The sequence below is a fragment of the Aplidium turbinatum genome, chromosome 5, assembly GCF_918807975.1.
Source record: "Aplidium turbinatum chromosome 5, kaAplTurb1.1, whole genome shotgun sequence".
In the NCBI taxonomy this organism is placed as follows: domain Eukaryota; kingdom Metazoa; phylum Chordata; class Ascidiacea; order Aplousobranchia; family Polyclinidae; genus Aplidium; species Aplidium turbinatum.
In genome coordinates, this window is record NC_137476.1 from 20044230 (window position 1) to 20058346 (window position 14117).

The window sequence follows — 14117 nt, forward strand, 5'->3', positions numbered from 1 at the left end:
GCCTGACACTACAGAGACAGGCATGGGTGCGCTTCAACCGTCTCCTGATTTCAGTCGGCGGGGTGCCCGTTTGGGAAGGCAGAGATCTTGTGGTGGAGAAGATGGTTAGGCTCCAGTGCCCGTCGACCGAGGGACAGAGTGGCTTCTTCGCGACGAAGCTCAGCAAGTTGGATGCCAGCGAGAATGGGGAGATTGTCCAATGGTGTTGGACGCAGGCATCCGGTCACTGTGCGCAGGGCGCTGTTTATGGCAGTGTCGATGTTGTGGCAGTGAGCACTGCGGCACCAGACAGGTGCACAGTACTCTGCAGAAGAGTAGACAAGGCCTAAGGCTGCTATTCGCAAAGTGTCAGCCCTCGCCTCCCGCTAGAGCCTGCCAGGCGCTTCAGTAGTGCAGCGCGGGATGTGAGTTTCTTGCGCAGTGACACCAAATGGTGGCGGTATGTGAGCGATCTGTCTAGTGTCACCCCAAGATACCTTGGCTCGGGGCAGAAGGACAGAGGTTTTCCGTTGTTGTGGACATGTAGCTCACGATCAGCTTCCCGATTGTGTAGGTGGAAAGCTGCCGCCACAGTTTTGGTTTCGCTGAGTTTCAGTTTCTTTTTAAATATTCATATCATGAATAACACAAGACGAATCCGGTTTTGAAAATAAATTGGTCAAATAGTTTCGTCATGATCAAAACAGCACATCTCATACAAATTTTCAGCTTGCATCTAAAACTCATCAACTCAAGCAAATATGGTCCCTCCTCATTTTCGTGAATTGAGATTATGACACTATAATTGTCTATGCTAGTCTTTCCAGAGGAAAGTAGAGCTAGCCGACATACACTTTTGATCTGGCGACCTTCCGTGATTGGCCACTATAGAAAGCAATAAAAAAAATCCGCCAATAAGTATCTACAATGCATATTACGCCAGTGTTATTTTTTTCATATCAGCGCTGTCTCACGGTTAAATGAAAGTGTCAGCAATCTTAATGCTTTGCACACAACATGTAGCCTGGCTTTGCAACGCCTCAACGTTTTTGGAATAAGTTTTATACACTTTTTTTAGCTACTAATTTCTATAAACAAATTTCTTTAAATAACTGAAAACTTTTTCTTTTAAGAAGCTTTTCCAATGTTCCTGTATCTTCCCAACTATCAAAACACTGCTGCAAACATTCCCGTTTTTCAGCACAACGGAAAAATATATCTTTCATATAGATGAGGCCTACTATAGCATAAAATAACTACAAAAGCACAAAATTGGTAGCCAAAGGGTTGATCTTCTTGTAGTAGCTTACCGATTTTAAAGTTTTTTGTAGACTACTAGCCTACCCGATGGCCGGTCTGGAATTGATAATAAGAAAGCAAAAGTTACCACAGCCAAAGGTGAAGGCTTTGGTTTTAAACTTAACTTCAACTTTTAATAAAAGCTTTTACATCAAACGGCTACAATTTTTTTTGATATGACAGTCATGGTGAAATGTATTATGCCCGTACCAGTGTAAACAATGTGAAGCATTGTGAGAGCTACAAGGCTATAAAACAAAGCAAAATTTTCCATGCTAAGCACCCAAACCTTTTTACCTAAAAATATTATTATGGACTCACCTCTTTGGAACTTTATTCTTGCATTGGCTATTTGCTCTTATCAATTTTGCTTCGTAGGAATTATGGTGCCCAAGTTTTTTCTATATCTGTTATTAAGTACAATATTCTCATACTTCCCTGCCATTTTAAACTTTTTGTTGTGATCTACCTCAAATCAAACCTACCTTTGCAAAATTATGGTGCAGACAATTTATTACTTCTTAGAATATATGAGCTGGTATGGTAAATGAAAATGTTATAGTATAGGCTACTTAAACTGGATTCTGACGACGTCACTGACGTTTTATGAGAAAAGTTAAAGAAATAAGACATACTAGAGAAATGCTATTAGACAGTATGTAAGTATAAAAACAATACTTCTGCCTGTACCATTGGTAAGTTTTACTATACAATAGGCTACAACGTTGATCTCTGTATTCCATACGACTTATATAACTCAAAGCAAACATGACGTAGAAAAGTAAACCCATTGTGCTTGGATTGTTTGGTAATAGCCTGCCTGGTTGTTTTGTTAGCTTTGTGATAAAGATTAACCACGAGTTGAGCTAACATTGATGAAAATATATCAGAGCAAAGGGCGATCTAGTGAAAAATGGTAACTTTTAATGATTTCATAAAAACAAAGAAATGAAGTGATTTAATGGAGAGAATGGTGGATACAACAGCTGCGTAGACAAAAGCTGCCACCCCGCTGCTATGGGGACCAGATCGAATTCAAATTATGATAAAATTCAATTTATGAATACCAGACAACAAAATGTCCCACTTAGTCTGTCATGGCAAAAAAAGAGTAAAACGTTTGTGTACGGCTAATCTTACGCAAATGCCATTTTACTGTACCTGAACAAACCGCTGCCTTGATGCGGTTTTTCTGCATATCATAACGATCTGTTTATTGAACTGTCGACAAGCCCTGGTAGCTCTATCCTAAGCAAGCGCAAAGAGTGGAGCCTCCCATTGTTTTGCATTCAAGTTGAATAAAATGAAGCTGAGCCATGATTTTCGATTTTGCATTTTTGAAGCTTAATTTTCGTATTAGGTGATTTCAAAGCAAGAAAATTGAAATATTTTGCTCAATGCTCACATGATTCGCAACTATTCTATTCAAAGACAATTACTAGAAGGGAAAATGAATGGAAAACAAAATATTGGCAGACCACCAGGAATTTGGATTAATCACATCAAAGACTGGACAGGACTTAAATATACAATCAAAACTGCAATAAAAGTATCTCATAAAAAAAGATAGGCTACTTCCTACTTGGGGTTTCAATGCTTTTAACCCTCGACAAGAGGAAGAAACTTGATGATGATGATGAGCATTATTGAAATAATCATTTTTTATTTGTTGATTTTGTGAAAGCATAGTGGCGATGCATAGCCTAAGTATTGAAAGTTATAGCCTAGTCGTGTTTTGAACCTTGGAACTAGATTTGCCGGATCGTTTGTAAACGTTCTCTAAAATTTTGGTGTATGCTAGGCTATATAGATCATTGAATTTGTTCATACACACTTTGAGTAGCCTTCTGTTTGGGGTGCTATTTTGCTTTTGAATAAATCAACAAGCAAAGCGCCTAAAAATTCAGATTTTTACTGCTTTTTGATGAAAAAATAGCGCAATTAAAAAAATTGATTAACCTTAATAACCCCAAAATGACTAGAACAATTTTGTTATTGTATAATAAATTGAGGGTGCACCGGAGCTCATGGTTGTCTACAGTGGTAGTACGGTAGGTCAACAAACAAAGTCTCTAAAAAGATTGTGAAGATATTCTTACACTAGACATTGCGTATAACCATATGCGAAAGTTAAAATGCACGAAAACTTAGTGTTAAAAGAAAACAATGACATATTTTTAAGGACCAAGGACATTTTCAGTCTGATAGGAAATTTAGGGACACTTCATGGCATTGAAGGCAGTGATTCCCAAACTTTTTCTATTCGCATACCATTTAGAAGTTTCATATTGTGTTCGTATACCACCTATATCCAATCTTTTTTTTTTAAATATAGAGTAAAAGACAAAAAAGTTTAACGTTTATCACTTATCAGCACAGGGCTCCAAGACAAAAAGACTGTTAATATGGATTGTTATAGACCAAATATGTTTAAGTTGTTTAGCTGTTGCATATGTGGAAGACCATTAACTATGCTGCACTACTAATATCATCAGTAGCAACATTGAAAGGTACTCATACGGTGCGTCGCGACGCCCTGGTGCACGTCGTTTCAATTTTCCCAGGACGTCGCACAACGTTTCTGCTTCCGATCTAAACTCAATTGCAATAATAAACGGTTACAGATATTATTATCCCCTGACATTGATTATGATCTAACAATCACAGAGCACAATTTTAAATTATTTCACCTTGAAAACAAATGAAAGCTGGAAACACTAATCAGTAAATAAAAATTACTGAAATTCTTATCGGTGGATGCTCACAAGTCGAGTAACTATTTCAAAACCGTCACAACAAAAAAAGTTTGAAAATCACTGGCCAAAGTGTTCCATAATAAATGCTTATACCCCTTTAAAATAAAATTAATCATGGCACAATAATGTAGGCTATATTATGTTATCTGAAACTTCAAGCAAATATTAGTATTTTATTTTAACTCTTGTCAACTGAAGTGAGTTTCTCGCGAATCACCAGGAAGACTTCGGCGTACCACTATTAGCAAGCGTACCACATTTTGGGCACCACTGATTTAAGGGCTGATTTGGTATTGTCTTCCTGGACTACATCGAGAGGTTACTAGAAAGCATTCAGTCTTCAGCCTGATTGTTTATGACAGGCAAATCTTTTGCTCCATTTCATGGAAGGAAGATACTATAATTCAATCGTAATAAGTAAATGGTCTGCTCAATAGGCCTAAGTTTTATTTTATTTAAATAAGGTTACTGAAAAAGTTGGCTTTATGGCGGCGAAAGCTTTTTTAAAAATAGCTTTAGGCTAGTGGTCACCAAACCTGATTGTTTTTTCATGGATAGGCCTATTCGTTCCAACAAGTTTACAAAAAAATCGCTTGATCTTGAAAATTAATTAACCAAGTAAACTTCGAGGCAAAGTGGTCATATATTATATCTGGTTTGTGCCATGTCGGGGCAACAGAAATTCAAAATAAAAATCATTTTGGTAAATAATAAGGCGTCGGCTACCATGAGTCTCCACAACGATCGATTGTCCATAGTTCTTAGTAAGTTTTCAAAATTGTGGTTTGTCCATGTTGAAAGATTTTTAAAGATTTCCAAACGTGGACACCCCCGGTGCCTCTGCCCAGGAAGTTGCCCCATTATGGCCGAGTGTTCAATTCCGCGTTTGCTGTAGACATGCCCGATAAATGTCATTTTGCCTTTTTTTGATAGTTGTGATCAACCAACGTATTTCGAGTGATGTATTTCGTTGAATTTTCAACGCCAGCACGTGAATGGGAAAAGGTGGCAAAACCTTGAAAGGTTTAAAACGTGCTTGAATGGAAAATCATGTAACTTAGTAGGCTATATGTCAGTAGTTAGCACGGCCACAAAACCCAAAAAAACAAATAGCGAAAAAATGCAACACTTTTCCCCAAAACATGTGTCTCTCGGCAGTCGAGTGTAGCAGGAACTCTGGATAGACACATGTTTCGCCCATGAGGCTGGGCTAATCTACCGGTACATGTTTTTGGGAAAAGTCTTGATGGCTAGTGTGGAGGCTACACCGGTATGGTTAGCGAAACACAATGCTCGCTGTTTTATAGTGAGTATGGTCAGGTAGTGCTGACGCCAGGAAGATCGCTCCTTCTCAACAATCCATTCAACGTTAATGTAGTCAGGGATGGCTGTCCAATTCGCCAACCTTTCGCCATTAACATGTCCGCTGTAGAATGTAGAAATGGAACTGACTGACATGCAAGAAGATGTGGTTCTAAAAAATTTCAGTCATTGCCACTCTACCATTGAGTTCTACCACAGATTCCAGAGAATAAATATCGAGAACTCAAAAAGACCAGTGTACGACTCATTTCTGTTTTATCTACGACTTTTTGTTGTGAATCTTTATTCTCTGCAATGAACTTTGTAAAATCAAAACATGCAACCTTGACAAATGAACACTTGGAAGAATTAATTCGCACAGTATTAACAACTTATTGTCCAAATTTTCAGAGATGAGTGAGTCAAGTACAAAACTGATATGGATATTGGATAAGCAATCATTGTGTTTTTCTTGCTGATATGTTATTTTGTGTCAAATGATTTCGCGGCTCGCTGGTGTTTATGGTTTATGCGCAAGCGGCTCTTTCTTTGAACAACTGTGCCCACCCCTGCTGTAGTAGATCAACCAACCAAACCAAATTCAAAGTATTTTTGAAGCCCGGTAAACAAGAGTGGCTTGCTTCGTCATTTTATAACCAACCCAGACGATTCAGCATCTCCACACTTCTGGGAACAGGTCTTGTATCCCTTAGTTTGCGTGCACCAACGATTGAGAACTCCTGCAATAAACATAATTATCGTGTAATTGGTTTTAAGCTATATTACAATTCAATTAAATGGTTTAGGACATTGATTGAATACTTCAACAACTATAGTAATAATTCACTATATACCTCAGAATTTTAGCTTACTTTTCATTGCTGAGAACCATTTGACAGGAATATCTTGACACTACGGGTAAACTCAAAATCTGCCCGTCCAACTGGAGGGCTAACCATGCTGTTTAGGCTATATTGTATTGCACAATTCCGTGTTACTGCATGAAAATATTTGTTTTGCACTGACTGTTTTCACTTGATCGTTTCATTAAAGTGATATTTGTTGTGTTTTTGACAATAATATTAATATTTCTTAAGTTTATTGCCTGTAACATAATAAAGTTACATGAAGAACGGACAAAATAAGAAAAACAACGACTATTGCCGTATTGTGCATTAGCTTGGCTAGCATGTACACAAAACAAAAATAATGCACATTAATATCATTGGACAATTAGATATTATAACTACAAACTGCAACCACAATCAAGTGATAACATAAATTCAAAAATTCACAGTCTTGTGTGAGCAGGCCCGTAGCCAGGGGGGGTTTCTGGGAACCATAGGCGCCGATCCCTATAGGTCAGTGGGGACATGTCCCACCATCTTTTTAAATTATTTTGTATAACGTACCGGTAATGGTTTCTTGGAAATTCAAGCATCTGTAGCCTACCTGAATCTTTATTCTGAAGAGTCTTTGCCTCAGGCGGCATCAAAACTGGAACCAATTAATCCCAACAAGATGGCTCACACGTGCAGCTGCTGTAAAAGCAATGCTTGATAATTATAAGTCAGTATTGGAAGTCTTGGAAGTAGCCGTGAGTCAATTTCATTCAAATGTAGCAACAGCTAGGCCTACTAGTTGGCTTTTGAAATCTTTTTCTCGTGGGTCGAGTGTGATTAGGTTATTAGCGGCAATGTCTGCATTCAGTGTCTGGAACGTTTTAACAAAAGCCTTGCAAGGTTGCACGGTGACTGTGGCTGGCATGCTTAAAGGTGCTGAACTTTGTAGTGCTAAATTCCGCCATCTACGCAGTGAAGAAGAATTTCATCGTGTCCTTGTAAATGCTGAAAGGCTTGAGTTATTGAATCTGTCACGTCCCAAAAAGATTCCAAATTGTCTCCAGCATGGACATGGCCATGGTCAACCTCCTCAACTTCAAACACCTGAGACGAAATATCGGTCAGAGTATCTTGCAGTCATTCACAGCGCGCAGCAAAATTTTACTGACTATTTCAAGTCAACCAATTTTGAGCACTACAATATTTCTGCATTCTACAAAACTCTCCGTTTAGTGTAAAGCTACGATCACATGTGGTAGACGATTATCCTGAGTTCTTTGATACAGAGTCCCTTGCACAAGAGCTATGCTTCTTTCGAAAGCAGTACAATGGAAAGTCGGTGGAAGATTTTCGAATGATATTCAAGAAGATGCCATTCGCCGTTCGGAAAATGTTTCCGCAAGTGGAACTTTTTGTGCGACTTTTGCTCATTTCACCAGCCAGCTCGTGTTCAGCTGAACGGTCATTTTCAACTTTGCGACGTGTCAAAACTTGATTACGATCTACCATCATACAGACACGGCTAAATCATGCAATGGCCTGCCATGTGCACAGCACAATTTTGAATTCGATCAACATCCATGGCCTCTCCGAGGACTTCGTTTTTAATTTGCCAGAGACTCGTTGCCGAATGTTTGGACATCTGCTGTCCAATGCTGACACTGGCAATTAAAATATATTTGTCCGGCCGGCGAGCTCAGTTGTTACGCGCCCGTCTCAAGTTCGACTCTCGGAGTGTGCTCTTGAGCAACGCATTTTCATGACTGCTCTCCATTCCGCGGCACCTAGTGATAGAAATAATTTCCCGGCAACAACACTTCAACAATCGGAAAACTTCACTCTGTTAATCTCGGTAACTGGCCCTGTGCCAAAAGCCTCTACAAGTATGCAAAACTACCAGGAATAACCAATCAAGGCTTTGTCAATTTGAGGATAAAGATTTAAAACCAACCAACCAAATACACATTATACAGTATAGCCTACATCGCATTAGACTTGTACCTACTATTTGTTTGTTTGTCAGAACAGATCCCCCAATCTTTCTAACTCGCTTCGCTCGTCGCCCCTTCCTACCTTTCCTAGTAAATGTCCCCACCAATTTTACAGAGCGATCGGCGCCCATGTCGGGAACCCCTTTGAGCCGAAAAGGTCCACATTTTTTGGCGAAGGTGTAGTGTACATACAATCACAGGATCAGCTGAAACCTTCTAAATAGTTCTGAATAAGAGGTTTCTGGAAGATAAATGGAAGATTGTACAATAATTAGTAAAATCTTAAACTTTCTTCACAATGTAGATTTTAACGACCTGTTTTAGCCTGATGCTGCGAGTTTGCTATGGTAATATCGAATTGCACTAGCTTTCGGAACACAGTTCCCTAGTCATGTGCTATGTCTGATGAAGCTGCTATATGAATGATGAAGCTGTTATGACTGTGCTATGAATGGTGAAGTCAGTGAGTGGTTCTTTAATGCGGCTCTTTTTTTTGACTTGAGGCTGCTGAGTTTCTGTGTGGTTAGGCGCTATTGTTGTGAAATTTTGTTCTGAGTGAATTGTATGATGATCTTCCAGCACTTGAGATGATGCAGCAAGAGGTTTTTCGCTGACAATATAACTGGAGAAAAGAAACCCGCCGCCCTAGTAGCCTACTTGTGCAGAAGCACTCAAGTACAGTGCTCAGTATCCAAATATTGACAAATTACTAAGGATATCAGCAACTCCAGTCACTTCATGTGAATGCGAGAGGGCCACAAGCGTTCTTCGGCGGCTTCATGCCTTCAACAGATCTACCATGAAAGAAGAACGCTTGACCTGGCTTGTCCTGCTTCATATTCACTACAACCGAAACATCGACCTACTGTAAATGAAGTCATAAAACTGTTTTCACAGCAATTCCCGAGGAAAATAGAATTGGGCAACATTCTTTTATCATAGCTGCTGCCTGCTTGTGATGTTTTATTAAGTACTCTTTTGAATACGTGGAATCTTTGTTGATGACCACATAGGTTCCCAAGGACGCCGGAAAGATTTTATTACTGGGGGAAAGATTATGAAAAAAGGGAACTTTTGTTGCCAAAAGGCCTTTTTTAAGTTTTAAGATAAGATAGAGGAGAGTGGGGATAGTTGGAAGGCGGGGTTAGTTGAAAAATGATCATTTTTTTAACTCTCGATAACTATTTTAAATATTTATTGCCAACATGTGAAGTAGTTTATAAAAACACATAATCCATGTTTGTTTCGATTTGTTGAGTCAAGGTATACCTGTTTGGTTGACAATTTTGTATTTTCTTACTTTCGAAGTAAAATTTTTGGCGTATTGAAAAACATCTTATGCGTCGATATCGTTGAAGATAGGCAGAAGTTTTTTGGTGTGTGTCAGCCGTAAGTGTTCTACAACACTAATGAATAAACAAATTTTAGTCCAATGCACCATGCTTGAATATTTTAGGATAATAGTTTGTCATATGCTAATGGGGCTAGTTGGAAAATAGTGGGTAGGGCTAGTTGGAAAATAGTGGGTGGGGTTAGTTGGAAAATGTTTTGATAACGGTATGACGATGTAGTATGATACAAGTATATCGTCGTGGTATGATAATAAGTAGTATAAGTTCCAATGTACTTGTTTTAAGCAGACATACATGGTAAAATTTTAATTTGAATAACTTGGAAAGTGCTATATATACGGCATCACAAGTTTTAACAATGCGTTTATTAAAAAATGTTTTTACGATGATTTAATGTACCATTCATTGTATTTTGATTTTAAAGCAAGTAAACATATTTGCTTACAACCCCATGTAAATGTTTGTTGGTTGAAAAAATAGTATCCAGTTCATTAGTGGGCATTAAACTGGCGTTTTTCAACTAACCCCAGGCATGGGGTTAGTTGGAAAATCAATTGTATGTTTGTTTATTTTAAATTTTTATTAAAAGCTGAATTGACTCAATACTTATTTTTGGTTGTATGATAGAGGACACCATAGATGATAATTTAAGCCGCTTCAAGTTGTCAGGTTGTTCAATGCTGGGCAATTCGATAGGCTACTCGTTTTCCCCTTATTAGCCATACAGTAGGCTATAAATCAAAATGTGAGACTAAATGAATGAAATATATTGAAATAGTTTGAACAAGAAGAAACAAAAGATAAGTTAAATTTCACGTTCATAGCGTCACAATCTGCTGCAAAGTATAAAATGTGTCTACGAGATAAACAAATATCATATCAATCCAAAGTACATTTTACGCGCGGCGGTTGCTCGAATGAACTCATTTGCAACAGCTTCTCAGTCAATGACTTCCATCACCTGTTTGTGAATAGTCGCAAACATTCGATTGTTTAACCTGTTGTCTGTCATTGTGGTGCAAAGCCACGTTTTTACTCGACTCATGGCGCTAAAACTGCGTTAAGCATTGACCGTGACGAACGCGATTTTTGATAAATGCACAAAAGTTTGTGTATTTCCGAAAGACAGTCTTTGTTGCTTGTTTAGAACCTCGCATATCGTAGACAATTTTGTTATCTTAGACAATTTAGGCTAAACGCGAATAGCAGAAATTGTTATATTGCAACATTTGCAGTAGGTTTAGGCTACATGACCTTAAAAGGGCATCCGCCCTCTCGCTTCCGGGGCCCCTATCGGTTCCACTGTAGATGTGCTATTGTTAATGTGAAAATTGTTTGTATTTATTTCGTTTTTGTAATGTTAACAATTTGAAGTTTGTTTTGTCATAATGCTATATACAGTGATGTACGCGCATACAAAAAATATTGACACCGTCAGCGCAAACGCAAACGTTCGAAAAACTATACGCCGCATGCGTCAACGCAACTTGTAAAAAAAGTTGGCGACGTCAGCGTTAGCGCAAACTCATTGTTTGCTAGGTGCCAAACATTCACACGGTATAAACCACTCGAAACAACACACTTTTCAAGCCACTTTGCAATTTCTCGTTACAAGAAATTATCTTTTTGGCCGGAAGGCACATCTGGCATTAAAAATATAAGTTTTTGCCTTTCGAAGAATAGAGCTTAAAATACTTTCCATGTAGGGCCATGGATTTGTATTATCATGCTCCATTTCACTTGGAGATTAGTATTACCGTAAGTTATTTCTTGAATACAATAGTGTAGTATAAGAAACTGTAGCATATGCCTATCAAGAAAATTCTAGTATTATACTAACTGTCGCTCCTAGTAATATACTAACTGTCGCTCCCTAAAAATCCATTATAAAAAACACTATTTTTAAAATGATTCCGTTTGAATAAGACTAATGTTGCTTTTAATGCCATAATTCTCTCAGTAAGCTCTAATCTCTATGCTTTTTTTCTGATAAGATTTTTAAAAAGTGGGTTAATGGAAGACAAAACTGCCAGACACAAGCAAGTTTAGATTCTGAACTGCACAACTCCTTGTTATTAGCATTCAGGGATAGTTAGCATTACTAGTGTTATTAGCAGTAGGCTACTCAAAAGCCTCTCACAATTGGCCCCTGGATGCATGTTTTGCTAAACTGCTCATCAAGTTACAAAACATATGTAATTACATACTTACGCAACAGAATGTATAAATTGTCAAGTAAAAATTACCATAGCTTGATAGCCTACTGTATGTAGGCCTACACATTACTACGCTACATAGCCTACAACAAGAATCAGTAGCGCACCCAGAAAAAAAGTTTGGGGGGGGCTAATTCAGAAATGTCGGCCGAGTGATTTGCGACAATAGTGACAGTGACAATAGGCCAATACCCATCCCTTGATTAATATTTAAAGGCACTCACAGCCAGTAGCGTAGCCAGGAATTTTGAAGGGGGGGGGAAGGGTTTGACGGCCGGCGGGCGAAGCCCGACGGCGTGTTAGCCTAAGACGACACCCAGCGGCGGGAAGTCTGGGGGGCCTCCCGCAAAAAATTTTGAAAAATTACTTTGAATTGGTGCATTCTGAGAACATTTTCAACAACAATGTGGGTATGAACATTCCTGTAAAATGGTGCTGTCTGGTGGCATAGCAAAAGGATAAAATCATGTTTTCTTCGGCATTTTTTCGAAATAAAACTAGGTCTCTATGTTTTCTTGTTGCTAATTCCTGGCTGAGATATTTGAATGTTTGGTATTGGCAAAACTCGCTCTTTTAATGCAGTTTCGCTTAAAATTAGGCAAACTTTGTTTTAAAGACATAAAGAAACTGAAAGCATCATTTTCAATATCGTGACGTAACACGCGTGCCGAAGGGAGGGTGTTGAAATCCCCCCCCCCCTTGGCTACGCCACTGCTCATAGCCCACAACCCACCGGTTGCCGATACATCAGGATTCGTTCTCTCAATCAGATTAGAAGTTGGCCTAGTGAACCCCATGCTACTAGCACCATCAGCTTCCTCGTCCCTATGTCCACTCTTGCAATCTTCTATAGATCTCGACGTTTTCGTCATGTATGACAAAATAGAATTAGATTTTCGTTTGCCAACACAAATAAGTGCGAAAACAACAATTAGCACAAAAACACTTTGAAACAAAACACTAAATTTGTAAACAATAAATTTGATGTGGACGTTTTCTCTAAAAAACAAACAAAACAAAACATTACAAAACATTCAAATTTAGTTCGTTTGTTTGTTTTGTTTTGTTTATCTTTATCCTGCATTGCGGGAAAGCGGACTTGAGCGCTATGCATCGGTGTACGCCTTCCGACGTACACCTGACCCACGCTGCAGCCGACAGCAATGTCTGTTTCCGGTTGTCTACTTTACTTATGACTTAAATTTGGTACTACCCATTACTCGAAATCGATCACTGGGTAGAGGCAATTATCGTAAAGTTTCTTGCCCAGAGAAACAACAGCAAGTGCGGGTGGCTGGAGTCGAACATGCAAGCTCTCGACTGCAAGCCCAACGCGCTAACCACTCGGCCACGGCCACTATTTTCAACTAAAGTCCCAGACGCCTTCGTCTCTCTGCTCAAACGTCGTCAACAGTTTTACATGTCCGTGTGATTCGGCATTGACGTACCGTACGGTACATCGGTACGTATGTCCACCAGACAGTTGACCACGAGAGTACAGGAGCATCTGAAGTTTATAGGGAGTTAAAGAAAAGTGCCATCAAAGACCATATCATGGAATGTTCTTTTTGCTCTGATCGAAAATTCTCTGCCGACTCATTTAAAATTTTACGCAAAGACAAATCCCAATTTGACACCAAAATTTAGGAAGCACTGTTAATCAAACGCTATAACTCAAATTTAAACAAACAATTATTTGCTGGTCGAGTCCATTCTCTTCAACATTTAGCCTACTTGATGTATCATCTTCCCCGTGGAGCAAGTTTTTTCGTAGGTAGTTATTTATTTAGTTGCATTTTCCTAATGTATTTTACCTTCAAGAAGTTGAAATTTATTGCATTTTTATAAATATTTTCAGATTCTTGATGAGGGCTTAAGTTAAACCGAAAATATTCAACTGTTAAAACTATTTTTAAGTTAAATATGTAAAATATATTGTTATAATGCTCAGCCCTGTTGTATTGTTGTGTCTTATTCATACCTAACCTGTAAGCAAAATGTATAGGCTAAATGAGGAACATAAAAAAGCTTCATTTTTAGTGGCGGGTTTGGAGGGGGCTTGAGCCCCCTTAGCCCCATGCTGGGTGCGCTACAGACAAGAATAACCGGCAAAGCAATGTACTACATATAACATAGAGAGTACAACATCATGCAAGCAATCACGGTCGGAGACCAAATATTTGAGTTTGTTTAGATAGCCTACATAGGCTGCACTGCTCATTGCCTGAGAAGTTTCTGATTTGCCCCAAAATGCAAGACTTATCTAATATAAATTAAAGTGCTCACAATTGCTTACAAACGCCTTCAACACTGCTTGACTAAAAAAACTTAACACTACGAAGCCAAGTCATTGTTTACATTTTACATGGAGCGACATTAC